Here is a 19582-nt window from a genome sequence, read left to right as displayed (position 1 = left end):
AGGGAGCAAGGAGGAAGGATCTCTGACTTAGTGCTACTCTTTGAAAGCTGTCAAGATCTCAACCAGCCTCAGTTCAGAAATACACCCACTTATAAGCAGTGTTTTGAAAGGAAATGTGAGGCCCATGTACCTGCCCAGCTACTGAGATCAAGGAACATTTTGCTGTGGCCTTCAACTGGGTATGGGATACTCTGCCTTAATTGCACCGTAATCCCTTTGGGATTATAAAATCACCTTGACATTTCTGGTTATCCCTTTTTTATCCTTCCCGCACTGCCAAAAGCGACGATCCTGTTTCATATATAGATGCAGTCTCCTTCAAAACACTGAGTGCATGTGAAATGAGTAATTTAATTCAGATGACTGAATGCTGACTGACTGACTGAATACTATGTAATGCTCTTAGATGGAGCAGGGCAGACTTCTTTTGTGCCAGCGAGCAGGCAAACCATAAAATCAGAAGATTTTTGCCTCTATAAAACCTTCCTGGTAAACTAGTTTGTTTACATTTCTTAGGGAGTCTGAAGTATTTATTTAAACAGTTTACCCAAGGCTAACATTCTTAAGCCGAAGTCCACAAATCATTCACTCTGGAGTAATTCTATAGATTTCACTAATACTACTACAAACTTAAAACCGTTGATCAAAGCTGATGTAACTTGAAAAACTACTTCTATTGCCTTTCTTAAAAGCAAGACAAACAGCCAGCATCTAATATATTGCTTATTTTATGTCCTGTCATTTATTATTATTATTTTTCCTTTTGTTTGCATAACAAAATGAATACCCCTTGTGGTTTAGTGGATAGAGAATTGGTTTGGCTGCAAGACTTCAAAGTCTTGCTCAGGTATAGAGCTCATTAGGTTGGTCTGGATCAAATCGCTGGTCATCAGTCATGCTACCAATCACTTTTCTCAAATTCATTCTGAATGGCAAAATCTGGACTCGTCTCTGAAGCATACATTTTACAGCTTGCAAAAATACACATGTTCCAACAATTCCCCTACATCTTTTTTGATGTCCTGGAGTTGTAATTCTAGAGTTTCCACTGTTGTGTGTCATAAATGCCTACTATTTTAATAAACAACTGTTGTTTTCCTAATAGCAAAGCTTTGATTTGGCCGCTACTTAAAAATAGACACTTGGTAAGATGGATAGTTGGCCTGAGCATGTTACAAAGATTCACCTGCTGGGCAATAAGCCGAGTATATTATGCTTTCCAACAAAATCTTGAAACATCATTGATACACAGCAGTATTAATCTCCCCACTCCCATACATTGCACTTTGTGTATAATCTAGTAGACGTTTGAATACTTGTAATGTGGGGGTAGGGAACCCTTTTCAGCCAAAGGGCCACATTCTCTTCTGGACAACTTTCCAGGGGCCTCATGCCAATGTTGGGTGTTGCCAGAGGCAAAAGTGGATGGAAGAGCAAGCATAAATTTTACCTCTGTGTAGTAGGGTAGTTTCAATCAATCAATCAATTTTACATCCTGCCCTTCTTCCCAAAGGAGCCCAGTGTGTACCCACACCTCTGTATTCTCCATCCAGACAAGGAGGCATGATCAGAGTTCTAGGACACAATCCAACCAAATTTGGAGAGTACAGTATTCTAGGGCCAGGTAGAGAGGCCTGGAAGGATGCAGTTTATCTTCAGGCCTGAGAGTCTCCACCCATCCTGTAAGGCAGGGGTGGCCAACTCCCAAGAGACTGCGATCTACTCAGTTAAAAGCTGGCAGTGATCTACCCCATTTTTGGGGGTTCAGGTCAAAGTTGTTGGGGGCCAAAGTTGTTTGGCTTCTTGGGGGGGAGCCAGTGATCTACCACAGACGTCCAGTGATCTACCAATAGATCACGATCTACATGTTGGATGTGCCTGCTGTAAGGCATAATAAGAGTTGGGTACCACAGCTGAGCTTTCCCAGGAGCAATTTTCCTAGTTGCACCATTGGAGAATTAACTTCCAGGTTTGCACTGTTGAGAACCACCTGCCACATTTGAGCTTCATTCCCAAGAGCATTCCATCCCTAGCTGTCTTCCTTCTGTCGCGGCAACAAAGGGTCTTTGCTGTAACACCTCAGAGGCCATCACATTGGTTAAGGCCCAAGTTGTCCGAAGCATTGGAAATATATCTGTGCATTTCTCCAAGCCTTTTCCCCATGCCCCTTTGTGTGCCAAAGTCTGATGTGCATAGACCTTGGCAAATAAGTCCTCCCTGCCCTATAATTTTTTCTGATGGGAGTAACTTGTGGGCGGAGGCCCAAGGCAGAAAATTGTAACTTGGGAAGCGGCTCTGAGCTCTGCATTCCGAGAAACAGAGGCAGCCACCAGGACAGGCAGTTGCCAGAAAGTGTCTGGCCAGAGGAGGAAACAAATGAAAGGCAGCAGAGCCTGAGCTTCAATGGCCTGCACACAAATTCCTTTAAATGGCAAACTGGCTGAGGAGAAATGCCTCAGAGGGCCAGTTTATGGGTGTGGCCCCCCACATCCCTGACCACAGCTGCTTCTCAGCTTAAACAAAATGGCCTGAACGACAAATTTCCCACGGGTGTCTATATGCCATTTTAGAAGGATGCCACAATAGAACAACTCTTCTGTGGCCTTAGAGATGTTGGCACATCTCTACTGGCAGTGGCGCGTAACCCATGGGTGTAGCCAGGATTTTTGTTTGGGGGGGGGGGAGAACCTCAGTTAGCCATGTATTTTTATTGACTTGGGGGGACAGCTGACCTTCTCCCCCCCCTTGGCCACACCCATGGCATAGCCTATGGCAAAGTAATCAGAGAGCACATATAATCTTGCATCCAGAGAGGCTGGAGGGATGTGGTCCATCTTGTGAGGAAGAGTTGGAGAAGCTGCGTAGATTGTAATCTGGAGAAGAGAAGGTTAAGGAGAAACATGATGGACATCTAATATCTGAAGGGCTATCCTGCAGAAGATGAAGCAGGCTTGCTTTCCCTTGTGGCAGAGGGCAGGACTGAATCCAGCTGGTGTGCGATGGCAAGGAATTGGATTTCAGCTAAATATTAGGAGAAACCGACAGTAAGAGTTACTCAGAAGTGGGACAAATGGCCTTTCGAGCTGGTGAGCTCTCCTTCACTAGAGGATGGCTGTCTCTCAGGGATGCTCTAATTCAGGGGTGGGGAGCCTCATGCCAGGGAGGCAAATGTGGCCCCTGAGACATCTCTTTCTGGCCCTTGGAATGTTCTCTAGAGCATCCCCCTCTCCCCAGGCTACTCCCCTCACTGGCATTGCTTCAAACCCCAAGGTTTTTTTGTCTACATGGAACACATCCTTGAACTCTTATAATGTCTCTTAGAGACTAGCCTACTGTTCAAAGGTAAAATTTACATGTGTTGCTCCACCTGCCTTTGCCTCTGGCTCCACCCACCACTAGCACATGGTTCAACTGGTTGCCTGGAACAGAATGAGGACGTTGGACTGGAAATGATTTCTTCTCCCTGGTTGTGGTTGCAGATTCTTGTACGGAGCAGGGGGACTGGGCTAGATGGCCTGTAAGGTTCTTTCCAACTCTAAAATTCCATGATCGTATTGAAACAGATTTCAGTCAACCAAGCTGTAGGCATGAAATTAGAAAGAAATGACTAATAGCAGCGAATAATTGCAGGTTTTTCATCTTTCAGTTAAGAAATAGGTGAATTAGTCTCTTTTTTAAAATGCCCCATTAGAGAAGGGGGAGGGATTAGCATTTGTTTAAAAGGTGATTTGTAGATAACAAATTGGGATTTTGAAAAGACTTCAAATCATCAGTGTTTTAAATAGCTCTGTTGTTGTATTTAACACCTGCCTGTTATAAGCCCTCTCCTCACCCCTGTTCATTGCCAGTGTACTGTGAACAGACCTTAAGGTCAAAGCAGAAGAGGACTTTATAGAATGAAGCCTTTTCAACCAAGGACCTGACCACTGTGATTTTTAGGAAGTGCAGGGTATTCGTTTCAAGGAGGAGTTCTGAAACTGTGCCCTACCAAGCCTCTCTAAGGTCTGGTCCATGTGTTATGCTGAGCCAGGGTGTGGTCCACAGTGATCTTGCAAACATGGTTCTCCCAAGGAGGACGTGGCACTCACTGTTCCCTGCTGGAGCTTTTTAGGTTCTTGTAGGGCCAACGGCTAATCCACGGTTTGGCTTAGCATGCCATCCAAACTCAGGATAGTGCTGAAGGTGCTTCCTGCTTGACCATGATGGGCAGCCAAAGGACAAACTGTGGACCTGCAGCATCTTCCAAGAGAGAAAGGGGCAATTTTTTTACGCAGTCGCTGGCATCGCTAGGAAATCCTGCTCTGTGAAGCCCTGGAGAGTCAGTGCTGGTCAGTGTAGACCAAGAGTGAGGAGCTGATTGCCTGGGGGCCAAATGCTACCATCCAGGCCTCTCTGCTGGTCTTCAAAACTCTACCAGCCCTAATTTGTATTCTTCTTCAGTATCCCTGGATTCTGTTAACACCTCCTGTTGGCTTGAATGGAGGACAGAGAGGGGTGTGTGAATGCGTGTAGAAACCAGCCTACTCTTTAAGAAGCCTTTTCCTAGCTCTCCCATCTCTGCTTAGCTGGAGGTGTCAAGGAGTGGACCTGGGGATCTATACTTTCTGTGTGTGTGGTACAAGCTCTGTTGCAATACTCCAACCTTTCAAACTAAAGACCCTCAATTTTCAGCTGTCCTCCTAACAACAACAACAACAACGTCACTTGAGCTATCTCTTCTTAATTCACCAGTTGCAGGGCAGACGTAGCTTAGCGTCACTCTATCCTCCAGTTTTTACATGGACAGGAACATATGGAAGATGAAATGTGCATGGATCCACTGACGATCCTGCATACCCTATTATAGCCCTGTACAAGTGAACTTGGCTCGCCTACCTAGAGTTCACTGGGGTTTGCTAGCTATCTGATCATCCGAAGCAAACCTAGGGAAATGGCGGGTAGTTCACAATATGCAAGGCAGGAGTTGGGCATGTGTTGCTGCTGCAGAAAGCTTGAGTTATTGATCATCTATTTTTAGGTACTTGGTAGGAAAGGGAGAAAGCTGAGCAAATTGGTCTCCTTCGATTTGGGCTGCAGCAGAGTCGTAAATACAACGTCGGCATGCCAAGGCAAACACAACAGTATCTCTGGGAAGGATTGCTGTATTTCTAACCACAAGTGCTTGCTGTCTGTAACCAAGGCAATGAAAGACCTGGAGCATTAAGCTATGTAAAAAAGGGGTGGTGGCATGTACTTTGCTGACCCAAACCCCGCGGTTGTGTTTATTCCTGACATTTCCCTCTGAATGTCACGGCACAAAGTGTGGTAAATGAGATCAGTAAAATCTTAATACTAATAAAAGAGATTCCTCTGATTTCACAAGGCATGGGTAACTAGCAGCCTTTAGGCAGCTATAGTCACCCGATACTTTAAAGGCTCTGCATATTATTTTGCATCAGCATTGACTCAAAGAGAGGAAAGATAATTAATGACACTCTTGGTCACTGTTTGTAGTCTGTTGTAAATACAGCACGCTATCCGTCTCCTGTTACAGTCTTGCATCCTGATGAAGTGGATGCAAGATGAATGCACTGCATGTTATGGGAAGTCTATTTTAGCATGAGTGAAGAGAACAAACGCAAACGAAAGAGATTCTGTGGGACATTTTAAATTAGAATTTCAGGACATCCTCATTTATCTGGATGCCCTGGAGAACAATGAAAGGAGCTTTGTCTAAAAAAAGGAGCTATTATTTTCATGAAGGTTACATGAGGAACTGTCTGCACTTTCAACTACACTATTAATGAATTGTTTTTGTTTGAGACATTCATTTCTTATTTTACATTAAGGCTGCAGTCGTGTACATACTTACTTAGGAGTAAGTCTCACTGAACTCAGTAGGACTTCCTTCTGCGTAGGCATGTCTAGAAGTGTACTGCCTGAACCAGAAATTACCACTCCATAGCAACTATAGTTCTGTGGATTTTGGCTGCACGTTTTGAAAATGTTTGTTGCTTCCTTCCTTTTGGATTGTCAGCCGGCATTATAGTGGAAACTGCCTTTTCTAGTGAGAGTTTTGCTATTTAAACAAATCTGTTTGATTCATTTCAGTCCCAAGGATCTCAGAGAGCAGCTGTACTTTAGCCTCTCAATAAAGCAATCACATGAGGCAAATTGGGTAAGAAAGTGATAGGGATTTGCCTTGTCTTCTGAGAGCCTTATTTCAGAGCAAAGATCTGAACTTCGTTCTCTCACACCCAAGCTGGACACTCTAAAGGTATGTGCGTTAATGAGTGTTTCAGGCAGAAGGCAACAGTTGGCACCATCTATATAGCCCTTGAGATGTTTCTTGGCTAGAATTCTCACCATCCCTGACCATTGACCATCTGGCTGGGGCTGATGGGGGTTGGAGTCTGGAGGTCCACACAGGTTCTCCTCCCCTTATCTAGCATGACTTTCTGCATGATTCAGGCTTTGCAAACCCACACCACCTTGTGTAATCTTGTAATAAGTGTTGGCTGTTACATTTTCAGAATTGTGCTAAGAAAGGACATATAAACTGACCTAGAACTGGGTAGAATTTGCTACCCAGAAGGACAGTGTTGGTGGCAACAGAGCCAGTGGTGTTTTGCAGAGAATTGTGTTGGTTGCCATCTTAAGACAGTGATGCTAACTAAGCTGCCCAGTGACCATGTTTATCTGTCCATGAAACTGGAGACACTGTATGCACTGTATGTGTGGGAACTTTTAAGAACTAAGCAGAACCAGAGTCTCATAATTCTTTGTTCTGAGTCATTGTTGAATTCATCTAAGTGAGAGTGGGAATCTGCTGCTGAATCACAGATTAGCTAGAATTCAGAAATATGTATTGCTCCTTCTGTTAGTCCACTAGATGTCCCATGCACAGCTAAACACGCTCAGTGAAAGAATTGGAGTGAGCTTCTGCATACCTAGGAGACCCCTGAGATATGCAAGAAAATCTTGGCTTCTTGGGGAGGAAAATACCCCAAGTTCTTGAAAAACTGGTAAGGACCAAGAGCTGTACTTGTGTGCAGAATTGCTGCTGTCGCTGAATGTTGGCAGGAGAGAACCCTACATAGTCACTTGGGTTTCCTCATAAAGGGAGAGATGGTTAGGTATTTGCACCTCTGAGCCCAATTCTTTTACAGGATTCAAACAAGATATTTCATGGCTCGAAGAGGGAGGCTTCAATGGCTGTCGGTGGAGCTGACTCCATGCAGGCCAGGTTCCCTGACCCAAGTAAGGAGACCACTGTTCAAAAATATGTGTTTGCATCACTTGCTGGTTCAGTTGTGCAGATGCTCATTCATATACGCATCCATGTTCAGGGGACACATATGTGTTTTGCATTGCTTTCAGCAAGATGCATGTGGATCTCCTTAGTTGGATCAGAGCAAGACAGCAGGAATGGGAGGATATAGATATTAAAGTTTTGGTAAGCCCCACAGCATAAAGAAGATCAGACTTACAAAGTAAAGTATTTACCGGTAAATGCATCAATGAATTGTTCTGGTAATAAGGAGAGGCTTATGTTACAGCACAGGTAATCTACCAATCAGCGGTGAGAACATTATGTGTATCATACAGAACAATTTCTGCCAGTTACAAAAATCTAGATTTATGCATCCTCTAAGCCAAAATGTGATGTCATTTACTTTGGGCCAGTTTGTCTCTGACAGGTCATACTGTTCTTTTAAAACGACTATTTTCTTTCCGCTTCTTTATTCTGAATAATAGTGGAAATTCTTGTCCATTTTTAAGTGTTTATTCTTTGCTCTAAAGAAAATAATTAAAAATGAGAAGAAACATTTCAGTTGAGAAACATAGTTTCTGTACGGTTGGTGAAAATGACCCAACTTTTTAGTCTCAAAGGGGACAAGGCCAACTCCTGCTGTTTGAAGTTTGTGTTTTTACACCCATTCATTCATCCATTCATTCATACAACCAGGCTGGATTAGTATGCTCCAAAAGAAGGGGAGAACTAAGAATGGATTCAGTCTGCATGAATGTAGTTGGCATATTAAGAGGCCCTTCTTAAGATGTGCCCCATTGACTAGGAAGTTGAAATTTCAGCGGGAAACCCTGTGACATGTACAGAGACAATAGCCTTTGAGGAATGCTTAAAAATCGTGGGAATAAAGTCTTGTTTCCCACTGAATGCCATCTAGCTCACTTCATTATTATTTTTTTAAGAACCATGGAGAATTGATGTTTAATCTACAGGTTCAAACAAACTGTGTACGTAGAAAAGTCTTTGGCATTGTCATTTGTAATAGTAGAGTCTGGGTTTGTGCCTTCATTCTTTTCACCAGCTAATTCTTTATAGAGTTAAAATGACTCTGGAAATCAGCTGATGTGGAGTTTTCACATATTGCTCCTCTTAACAAGACTATACTGAAGGGATCCTACTTTCAACCCAGCTCTAGTAGGTGGAGGTTTTCCATTCTAGTTTAAAAGTTGTGTGGAAGCTCCTTACATTTAAAGTAGTCCGATCTTAAGTAATTACGTTTCACAGGCATAATGGGGATGAGAATGGGCTTCCCTTTGGTTTGTTCGGCTTTGGTCTGATCAGAGGTTTTTATAGCATTGAGTACTACGATGCCGGATAACATATTTACATGTTAAAAGTTCAGGTCCAAATTATGCCTCCCATCTCTCTTGCACTGTCCAAAATCCGTTTGGGGGAGCCTAATCCAGTCCACCGGTTGGTTTAATCTGGCCCCTGTGGCAGTTTATTTCCTGGGGTAAAATCCTAAAAAAACTCCAACAACTTCAACCCTTAAAAAGGGTCAATAACTCTGGTCAGCCCACATGGCCCTTCACTTCATCAAATCTGGCCTCTTTGAAAAAAGTTTGGACACCACTGTTTTAAAGCAATGTGTTGGATCCATAATTAGTCATACTTGGAGTAAAGGTAAAGGTACCCCTGCCCGTACGGGCCAGTCGTGTCCGACTCTAGGGTTGTGCGCCCATCTCACTTAAGAGGCCGGGGGCCAGCGCTGTCCGGAGACACTTCCGGGTCACGTGGCCAGCGTGACGAAGCTGCTCTGGCGAGCCAGCACCAGCACAGCACACGGAAACGCCGTTTACCTTCCCGCTATAAAGCGGTACCTATTTATCTACTTGCACTTAAGGGTGCTTTCGAACTGCTAGGTGGGCAGGAGCTGGGACCGAAAGACGGGAGCTCACCCCGCCGCAGGGATTCGAACCGCTGACCATACGATCGGCAAGTCCTAGGCACTGAGGTTTTACCCACAGCGCCACCCACGTCCCTCATACTTGGAGTAGATCCATTGAAATTAATGGCTATGACTCCTGGTACATAGAAATCATACATCTGAGCCAGGTAACCACTAACAGTAGCTCTCCTGAAGATTTCATTGATCAGGCAGGGATATAAGAGATCAAGCAGCCCCTGAGATATCATGGACCCAAGTTGGAATTAATACAAAAACCTTGACCCTAGCAACCTGAGTCAAGCTATTGAGTACTGTTATGGAGTAGCTATTGGTTCTCGCACCCCCAATATGTTATGGGAATTTTATTCTAGATTGCTTACATGGGAAATATACAGAGTGTGGGCAGTTTCAACCACAGCAGATTTCAGTGGGTTCTTACCTCTTTTGTTTCTCTCATGCCCACATTCCCCTCCCCCCCACTCAGCTTTTTGCCTCCTAGCACCCAACAGCCAGTCTCCTTTCACAAGGAATTTCCTGGTTTGCCCAAGGGAATGAAGTTAGCTTTTCCACCACACACCTCTGGGTTTTTGGCATGGTAGTATTTAAATCCTAGTGAGATAATCCTTGCTTTGCTTGGTTCTCTGCCTTCTGCTACCATCCCTTTGGCTTTGTAGTTTTCCTTCATGCACAGAAATGATGGTGTGGTCTTTAAAAGGAAGCCCCCTTCCAGTTTAAGAATTATTTTAAAATAGATAGCTCTATAGGAAAAGGGTGAGGGAGGGGGGTTAAATATATATATGACCAAAATCCTCTGACTTTGTAGAGTTTCCAAACACTTGGCTAGTCTGAGCTGGGAGACAGAGGGTGGGTCTGTCTCTTTCAAAGGATATGTAAGGGCACGTCACTGCTAATGTTCCACTGGAAAAGAAATGAGCGCCCCATGGAGTTCTGGAAATGTGATATGGTAGCTTGGTTGCCTCTCTCCTGCTTGCGATAACTGCTTCATCTGGAGTTGTACTAATGTGTGTTGCTCCCTGGCCGCTGTCCGTCATGTGCCTTTATGAGCTGACACCTCCTTCACAGCAAGGCTGCATAGAATCAGTCGGCTGGTGATCTCATAAATTCCTCAAGTCTGCAGCAGGATCATCGGCCCTCTGGCACACTAACCTACCTAAGGCAGAGGATAGTGTGCCAAAAGCAAAGCAACGGAGCAGACATCTCCTATCAGCACTTGGTAGCCCCAGGTAAAAGCATAGTGTTTTAGATATTACCACACTGTTTCTCTTGTGCCACAACCTTTGGGCATATTCTGATAGAGACGCAGGATTTCTGAGTATGTGTACATTCAGATGTGCGTGAGGATCAGGGTAGAATGTGCTGGTGTGTGTGTGTGTGTGTGAGAGAGAGAGAGAGAGAGAGAGAGAGAGAGAGAGAGCAGCGTGAGAACGCAAGCAACAAAAATGAAATCCAACTCCACCCTGAAATCTGTTTTGGGTTTTGTAAAGCTTGTTCACAGGCCTTTTAAATGAATAACAATCCTGTAGGCACACAAACAAGCCAAGAGCCCAACCTTCACCCAGACTAGCACCACTTAGCATGTGTTGTTAATTAATGGACATTGTTCAGAACGAAGATCCTTGGTGAGCGTTCATATGGTCTGCTGGAAGGGACAGCCATAAAATTCCAAGGGAGGAATTCAACAATGTACTCTTCCGCTCTTCCCATCAGGGCAAACATTTCTGCTTGCTAGGTGGAATGAAGCCCCTCTCCTCTTGCCATGTGCTGTTCTGGGGGTTCTCCTCGCCCTTCAGAGGCAATCTGAGTGAGTTGGCACAAGGGGGCAAACAGGGGGAGGAGAGGAGGGGAAGCTCCATTGCACTAGTAGAACCCCTTGTGTTGACATCCACCAACATGCTGGCTTAGTTAAATCTGGCCCTGAGTGTTTGCACACGATTCTTGCAGGGTGGTGGCAGGGCCCTGATTCTTGCAGGGTGGTGGCACTTCTTTGTGTGGGCTCCATGTGACAAGCTTCTTCTATGCAGTGCTACACTTGTGCTGCTGTGGCACGGTCAACATTCCCAGTGTGGCCTCTCTTTGGGGGAGCAGAGAAGGAGGGCTATTCCACAGGTGCATCCATGAAATTGCATTTCCAAGTGTGGTAAGCTCCATATTTGAAAGAGGCCAAGGCAGTCTTGCATGGTTTCTTCATGTGATGGAATAAATGTGCTGTTACGGGGATTGCCACATTTTGAAGCAAGTGAAGTAATGACATCTAATGTAAATGAATCTCTTAATATCAGGGTCATGCGTTCGAGCCCTGCATTCGGCAAAAGATTCCTGCATTGCAGGGGGTTGGGCTAGATGACCGCCATGGTACCTTCCAAGTCTAAAATTCTGTGATTCTGTAAGAATATTAAGTCTGGAGTCTTACAGGATCTTCAGCAGCAGGGTCTTGTCACAGTTCCTTCTGCAGTAAAGATACAGAATATCTGAAACCAGAATACCTGTTTGTTTCCTAACTGATTCCCATCTTTTTGCTGCAAAGAGAGTATAAATTAGAGTAAGAGAAAAGGCTTGGCGTGCTTTCGCAGGATCATTCATGAACCCTCAGCCATCCCTGGACTGCATCACAGTCTTGAAGAGTGAGTGAAACATCTGGAACCTAATAAACCTATTGGCTATATGCCTGCCACACCTTTAAAATTAGACTGGCATTGCCTGGTTCATCTTGGAAGTGAATCTGAGTTGTCGTGCCAAAAGAGAAAATGCAACTGGCATGATTTTCCCGCCTAAAGCAAAAGACCTTAATAATCTTTTTTTTTTTAAAAAAAGGGGGGAAGCATTATGGTTGAGAGTGCATTTTTAAAAACTTCTATTGTTTGAGGCTGATAAACTTCACCACTGCATATTCAGATCCTCCCCCTTTGTAATGTAGAGTGAAACAAAGGCAGGCAGCTCGCTGGAAGAGTGAATTGAGAGACTTGCTTTTCTCCTGCCCAGGCCAACATTTTTCCACACTCTGCTGCTTCCAGACAACTTGGCAGGGCTAGTGGGCTCAGTGACTGGCAGCCTCTGCCCTGGAGATGCACAGGAATGAAGTGGCCGGGCATTCAGAACTCAGCACCTTCTCATGGCTCCTGCCAAGGATGGGAAGCCATCACTCTTTATTTGCACTAAAAACACATCATCCAGTTTTTGGGTGGGGGGTGGAATATCTGACTGCCAAATAAAGCACACGGGTGGAATTATTGTTGGCCAAAGTGTTCTGCAAAGAGATCCCTCCGATCTCCCCTCACGAAACTCTTTGAGAACGGTTTGTACTTGATATGAAAGTTTGGCCTTCTGTGATAATGGTTGTGTTTTGCCTGAGGGTTACAAGAGTAATGACGAACACACTAGCTTCTTAGGTTTGTACTTTGCAAGTGTCTCATAGCTCTAAGTAAAGACACATCAGCAAAGCCGTTTATTGATGATCTTGGTGCAGCTCCTGCTGTCAATTTTAGCTCAGCATTTGCATGATCAAAATGCCATCCTGCAACAACATTGAGATTTAGGGCACTGCTCAAACAAGGTGTTTGTTTTGCGCTGTCCATAAATACTGTCTTCATCAAAATGCCATCCCATGGAAAATCCACTTAAATAAAATTAAAAATGTGGAACTGGGAAATCTGGCTTAAAGGGAGGGGGCGGGAAATCGAGGGACATTTTGATGTGTGCGATATTGTGCGAACAATGTGAAAAACTTTCATGTTTGAGTAGCACTAAATTCACAGTAAACTCTGATGGGGAAGTGAGCTTAATCTCAATACTGTTGTGGCAAACCACTTTCTTGAAGCTGTTTCATTTTCTTTAAATATACATATAAAAAGATCAGGTTGGAAGCCCATCCCATAACCCTCTTGTATAATAACCACCCTATTTAATATTTCTGTGACAAATGGCAGCTGAAGGGGGTCATAGGATCCTGTGGACTTCCTCTCTGTCGACAGAAGGGGAGGTAGGTTAGGTTAAGAGACGGTGACTGGCCTAAGATCACCCAGTGAGCTTTGTGGTTCAGCAGGGATTTGAACCCTGATCTCCCAGTCCAGTGCTCTTAAGCTGCTACCATGATTCTTGCATGAGTTTTTAAAGCTTTCAGAGAGCACCAGAACAGAACAATCATCTGCATCCTTTAAGCAAACAAACAACAAATCAAAAGAATCTAAAGCCATAATGTTTCTATCTGTGGCGGGATCTGCACAGCTCTGGTTCTCACAGAATCTCCTGCTTTCCCCAGATTTGTGACACACAATGCTTCAGTAGTTTTCCTCCTTGACAGTACAATACAATAGGCACTTTATTCCAGGGATGGGGGATGAGGGAAGCGGAAGATAAAAAAGAACCGACACAGAACTGTCTGCCAGATTCCCGACTAGAGATGTCCATTGTCAGCCTCCACAACACAGCATGTGCTTCTCTCTGTTGATACCCTGGCCCTGCTTTATGACTCGGGGCATTTTCGCCTCCTCCTGTCTGTGTCAAGTCCACGCAAGTTAATAGCTCACAAGGTTTAATGGGTTGGTGGTGCACTGGTGGGAGGAACTCTCTTAACTTATTAAAGCTTCCTTGCTGGCTCACCAAGAGGTTGTTCTTATTTGCTATGTTGAGAATCAGACCTCAGTTCTTCAACTTCATTAGGGGATACTATGCCACTCGTTCTCTCTATGCCTAGCCTACCTCACAGTTGGTTGTGAGGATGAAATGAGGAGAGAAAACTACATACAGTGGTACCTCGGGTTAAGAACTTAATTCGTTCTGGAGGTCCGTTCTTAATCTGAAACTGTTCTTAACCTGAAGCACCACTTTAGCTAATGGGGCCTCCTGCTGCCGCCAGGCCGCCGGAGCACGATTTCTGTTCTCATCCTGAAGCAAAGTTCTTAACCTGAAGCACTATTTCTGGGTTAGCGGAGTCTGTAACCTGAAGCGTCTGTAACCTGAAGCATATGTGACCAGAGGTACCACTGTACACCACTCTGAGGAACTTGGGCAGTGTGTGTGTGTTTAGAAAAAAACAGCTGGGTTTTGTGTGGCTGGAATGTCACCATTTTACAAACCAAAGAGCCGTATCTGCTGCTATCGTCACTGGCCCCTAGCAGGTTACTCATGAAAGGACTGCGGCCCTCAGACTGCCAATTCCTTTGGACTTAAAGCCATGCATATGGAGAAAGGGAGGCAAACGGTATTAGAGACAGACCATTCCTTCTGCCTTTAAATTTTTATTATTAATAATAATCTTGGGAAATTAGTCACTTGCTTAAGCTTCTGCTTAAGAGGCTTACATCATCCTTTTTTTGTTTGAGCTCTTACTGCTCCTCCCTCCTTTTTCCTGTTACTGTCTAAACATGAGTGAGATAATTGGATGACCTGTTTAGGGTAGTTTAGAAACGGCTCCTAATAGAAACGAGCAGGCATTTCTCCTTTACTCAGAGGTGATAGTTTCCTTGGTAGCTATAATAATAAACTCTCTGTATACGTAGGTGGCAGTAGTTGGGGAGGCGGGGACAGAGAAAGAAAAGTTAATCATTCTGGTATATGATAGCTCAATGTACACAAGTGTACGTGCCTGGGAGCATTCCCCCCCCCCCCCGCCTCCTGCTATGACAAAAAGATTCTGGTGAAAGAATGGATGCTTAAGTTGTTTTCTGATGAATAATTGTTGTCTGGGGGAGAGGCAGACGAAGGGTGCTAGGTTTTTTTGGGTTTTTTGTGGCCAGTTTTGTTAGCCTTTAAAGAAGCCATTGTGCACAATCTCATGGTGCTGCATTAGTTATCATCTCTCTGTTTGCTCCATGGCTGCGCACCCACCCACCTACCACTGTCTTGCAATGGACGTCATTCGCCCTGTTTACTTTATGAGGCCAGATGGAATACTCCCTGCGTTCCCACCCCTGCCTCTGCCTGGCCTCTTTCCCTTTGGCATTTTAAAGCTGTCACTTCATATCCTTCTTGAATGTTTCTTTCATCTCCTTGCCCTGATTTTTATTTTAATGAGTAATTAAAAAAAATAGCAGGCTCCTGTTTTTATATAGCTACTTTTGTGGCCTAACAACCCACATCATGGTGTCGTTTCATGGAGGAGTATGCTGGAAGAGAGCTGCGGCTCAGTGGTTAGAGCATCTGCTTTGTGGTCCCCGATTCAATCCTTGGCCTCACCAGGTAAGGCTGGGAGGACCTGCTGCTGGCCAGTGTCAACAGCACTGATCTAGCTTGAACAGTGCCCTGACTCAGTACACTGGTACCTCGGGTTACAGATGCTTCAGGTTACAGACACTTCAGGTTACAGACTCTGCTAACCCAGAAATAGTACCTCAGATTAAGAACTTTGCTTCAGGATGAGAACAGAAATCGTGTGGCGGCGGCAGCAGGAGGCCCCATTAGCTAAAGTGGTGCTTCACGTTAAGAACAGTTTCAGGTTAAGAACGGACCTCCGGAACGAATTAAGTTCTTAACCCGAGGTACCACTGTATAAGGCATCTTCCTATACGGTATATTGTATATTGTAGCAACCTAAACATCAAAAGAAACAGAGGCTTCAAAGGATGGGAGCCCCACACAGAATGATGCAAAATAACTGGCCATGTGACTAATCAGTGCTAACAGTTCTGAGGAAATGGAGGGAAAGTGGTTTTCCCCCAATAACTGTCACTCTTGTATTTAACTCACTTGTTTGCCACAGGTACCCAGGAATTCCATGCAGGTGAGTGAGCGGGCAGGATCCCCCATCCCTCACTAGTTGTCTTAGTTTCTATGCAAGCTGCAGATACAGTAAAGTCTTTCTTTATTCATAGCTAGTGAGAAGCTGCAGCAAGGTGGCAGGGAGGGAGCACCCCTACCCCTTCCCATCTCCATCGGTCCACTTTGTAGCCTATTAAAAGGACTAGCAATCCTGCATTTCCATTCTGGCTGCAGAGGAGGGGGCTCTCCCCTACACACTCCATGCCCAACACAGAACTGTACAGCACAGACGACTCGCCTCCTAGCAAGCTAATAACATTTGCAGCCCAGCAACTTGTGGGCTTACTTTAAAACACTGTTGTAACTTTCTTTATTTACCCCGTTCTTTAGCAGGATAAAAGGCTCCTGGAGCTGTGTACAAGTACAGACAGTCCCTGCCCCTCAGGTTTATAATCTAAAATGTATGACAGGCAAGGAAAAAGCAGTGGGGAGGGAGGAGGAAAAGGTAAGCTCAGGTTCCAGTATATATGTTTGCATTAATTTTGAGCATTTTTAACATTTCATGGGAACAGTGGCTCCCAGCTTGTGATGCCTGGTAAACCAGTCCAGCAAAGTGAGGCCATTTTAGCTCACTGGCCAAGTCCTGGTCAAAGGAAAAGAGGGAAGACTCTTATTGATTCCTGTTTATTGGCATTCATGGTTCTTTTTTCCTGGCACCCAAAATTATTACTGACATTTTGTCTTATTCCCCCCCCCCCCCTTCTGTCTTCGGTGCATTTGTTCTAATTAAAAGCTGGAAACCTGAATGGTTCTGCTTGACTACTCAAACTAAACGTTTGCTTCCTGTTCACCCAGCTGTAAATCAGAGACCTGGCATGTTAGGTTTTGGATAAGCCAAAGGTAGTTAGGCTTGGTGCTTTAACTGGCTGTAGCACCTCCCCATAAAATGCAGACAGGAGAAAGTGGTGTGCTATATATACATCTGGCCGAGGGTAAAACTTTGAAAAAGAGAAAGATTTCAACAGTTGGGTAAGTTTTCAAGTGACAGTTATCATAGAGCAGATCTATGCTTCGGGTGTGAATTTGGTTGCTACACAGGAGTAAATAGATACCCCTAGCACAGAGGTGGGGAAGCAGTTGCCTTCCAAATGATGTTGGACTGAAATTCCCATCTGTTCTAGCCAGCATGGCAGATTGTCAGGGGTCACTCATCTGTGATATCTAGCCCTCCTAGAGAAACAGATTTCCCAGGCTCTGCTCTCACCTGTTGCCTTCTATGCAATTGGGTGTTCCTTTATCACATATTAATCGTGGCTCATCTCTTCCTAGTCCGCCAGTCTTTTTGGAAAGACAGATTTGGCTAAATACATTTTTATCTGCTTATACAGTCCTGTTTAACTCACATGATAGCATCTTTATTTGGTGATATGTGTTTGTCTCAAAGCTGGTTATGATCTTTGTTACGGTAATTTGTGTTGATTCATTCTTCTGTATTCATTTTGCCTTGTATCCTGCTGATAAACCTAATAACAAAGAATTGGGACTTTTTGGCTGGCAAGCTTCAATTGACCATATTAGTTGAGCTTTTGTTGAGTAGTCCAAGGGGTCCAGTTTTCATTTGTTGAGAGAACATATTTTAATCAGTAGTAGTATGAGTGTAAAGATAAACCAACTTAGTTGTTCTATACTATCTTTGGTTCTGGTTCTTGCAATAGTGAATAAAGCATTTAATCTTGAACATAGCCTCTTACCCTTCTCAAGAAGACACCTGTGTTGATATTTTGGTAATATGCAAATTTATTTAAATGTAGCTATGTTATCAGTGAAAAGTCTGATTAAAATCTCTTGATTAGCTGACAGCCCTACTTAGAACGTATTTTGTTATTTGTGGTGCTCTCTCAAGCTTTCTCTCCCCTGGCTCATCAAATCAGCATAATTTCACCTTCAAATAAGAATACTTAATAATTAAAGGCAACAGGAATGCAGGTTGTTGGTTTTTTAAAAATAAATAAATAAATCTATGTTTGAGGCTCATACAGTCATTCCAGATTGACTTGACTTTATTCATTTTCAGCATGGTAATCAACCATGTAGTACCTTATTTTAAGATACATTGAACTTTAAAAAAATTACTTCGCAAATCCACTCCCTGCCCTTGTTTGAATGAGTAAATAATAAATCCTTCTAGTACTGTTAGAAACTAGTACTGATTTGTGTTTGAGGCAGGGAGAGACTGGAGCTTCATCCTCTGCTGTCAAAGTTTGGCTTTTTTCGAAAAGTAAAACTGCTTTCTCCTTTGTACAAACTGTCTGCTGTTAAAAGGACTTTCCAGAAGCCACCAACCACCAGCTTGTTTAGGATGGGGTGTAACCATTCATTGCTATGTCTATGTGTTTTTTGCCCTACATATACATTTTCCTCTGAGAGAAGAGAACTCTTGCAATTCATCTACAGCTATCTGGCTCCTCTGGAGTACAGAGGACTGGGCAGTCTAATGGCTGCCAGTGTGCTTTGCTTAGGACCACGTGAGCCAAGAAGTACAGCGTTCTGGGCCTTTGTGAAGGCGTCCAAGAATGACAGCCTATACAGCTTGTCTGCTTCCCACTGACTGCCTAGTTTGGCTGACAGCTTCAGTACCGAATGTGCCAGACAGCCATGTATACAGAAAGAAAGAGAGCGAGAGACAGGAAAAGCATGTTTTGTCTGTGAATGGAAACGGCATATTTTTAAAAAGAGGTATGGGTTGGCTCATGTTATGAAGTTGCAGAGCCATATGCAGAGCCGGGGTGCTTCTCTGTAATGGTGGATGCAGAGTTAGGCCCAGTGCTCACTTACTCTGGTGGGATGGGAACCTTCAGTGGTGCACAGCTCCTTCCTGAGAAGCCCGAGATCATGCAGGGAGAACCTGGTCCAAAGCTGCTCCCCATGGCAGGGTTAACCCATGCTCCTGAAACATGAGGCTGGCATGGACAAGCCACATTGCGGCCCTTTCTGTAGGATCTAGGGGTTTCTCTTAATCCCATTGTGGCTCAGGAAGCAATGGGGCTGCAGGGCTGTCAAGATAATCTTGCTGGGGGCCTTTCAACCTGGGAAGGTAGCCCATCTAGGAGAAGGAAAGCTCTGATCCTAAACCTCCACAGCCTTGCGGGTCATCTTTGGAAGAAGAAAAGGCTCAGGAATACAAATCTTGTATGCCCCTTTTCAGCAACTCTGCAGCCAATCTGTGCCAGACGTATTGCTCTGCTTTACTTTGAACCACATCATCAAGGCCAGGAGGGCATCATGGAGGCAGACCAGGACCTCCATGCACCCTGTGCAGGCTTGTGCCCTAGGGAAGTCACTTTGGTGCTGCTAATGCAGTGGTTTGACTTCATCCCTGGAGGCACACTCCATTGTCTTTTGAGATACAGTGGTACCTCGGGTTACAGACGCTTCAGGTTACAGACTCTGTTAATCCAGAAATAGTACCTCGGGTTAAGAACTGCTTCAGGATGAAATAGGCACTGCTTCGGCGGGAAGGTAAACGGTGTTTCCATGTACTGCTCTGGTTTGCCAGAAGTGGCTTAGTCATGCTGGCCCCATGACCCGGAAGCTGTACGCCGGCTCCCTCTGCCAGTAAAGCAGGATGAGCGCTGCAACCCCAGAGTCGCCTGCGACTGGACCTAACGGTCGGGGGTGCCTTTACCTTT

At 44.5% G+C, this 19582-nt stretch overlaps 1 protein-coding gene across 3 annotated transcripts in view; it reads left to right on the top strand.

Moving 5' to 3' along the window:
• NEDD9 (neural precursor cell expressed, developmentally down-regulated 9) overlaps positions 1-19582 on the top strand; it is a 69677-nt gene that overhangs the window by 13598 nt on the left and 36497 nt on the right. The window lies entirely within an intron of this gene.

Source organism: Podarcis filfolensis (genome assembly GCF_964270895.1).
Source record: "Podarcis filfolensis genome assembly, chromosome: 7".
Classification (NCBI taxonomy): Eukaryota; Metazoa; Chordata; class Lepidosauria; order Squamata; family Lacertidae; genus Podarcis; species Podarcis filfolensis.
This window is presented reverse-complemented; position numbering and strand designations above follow the sequence as displayed.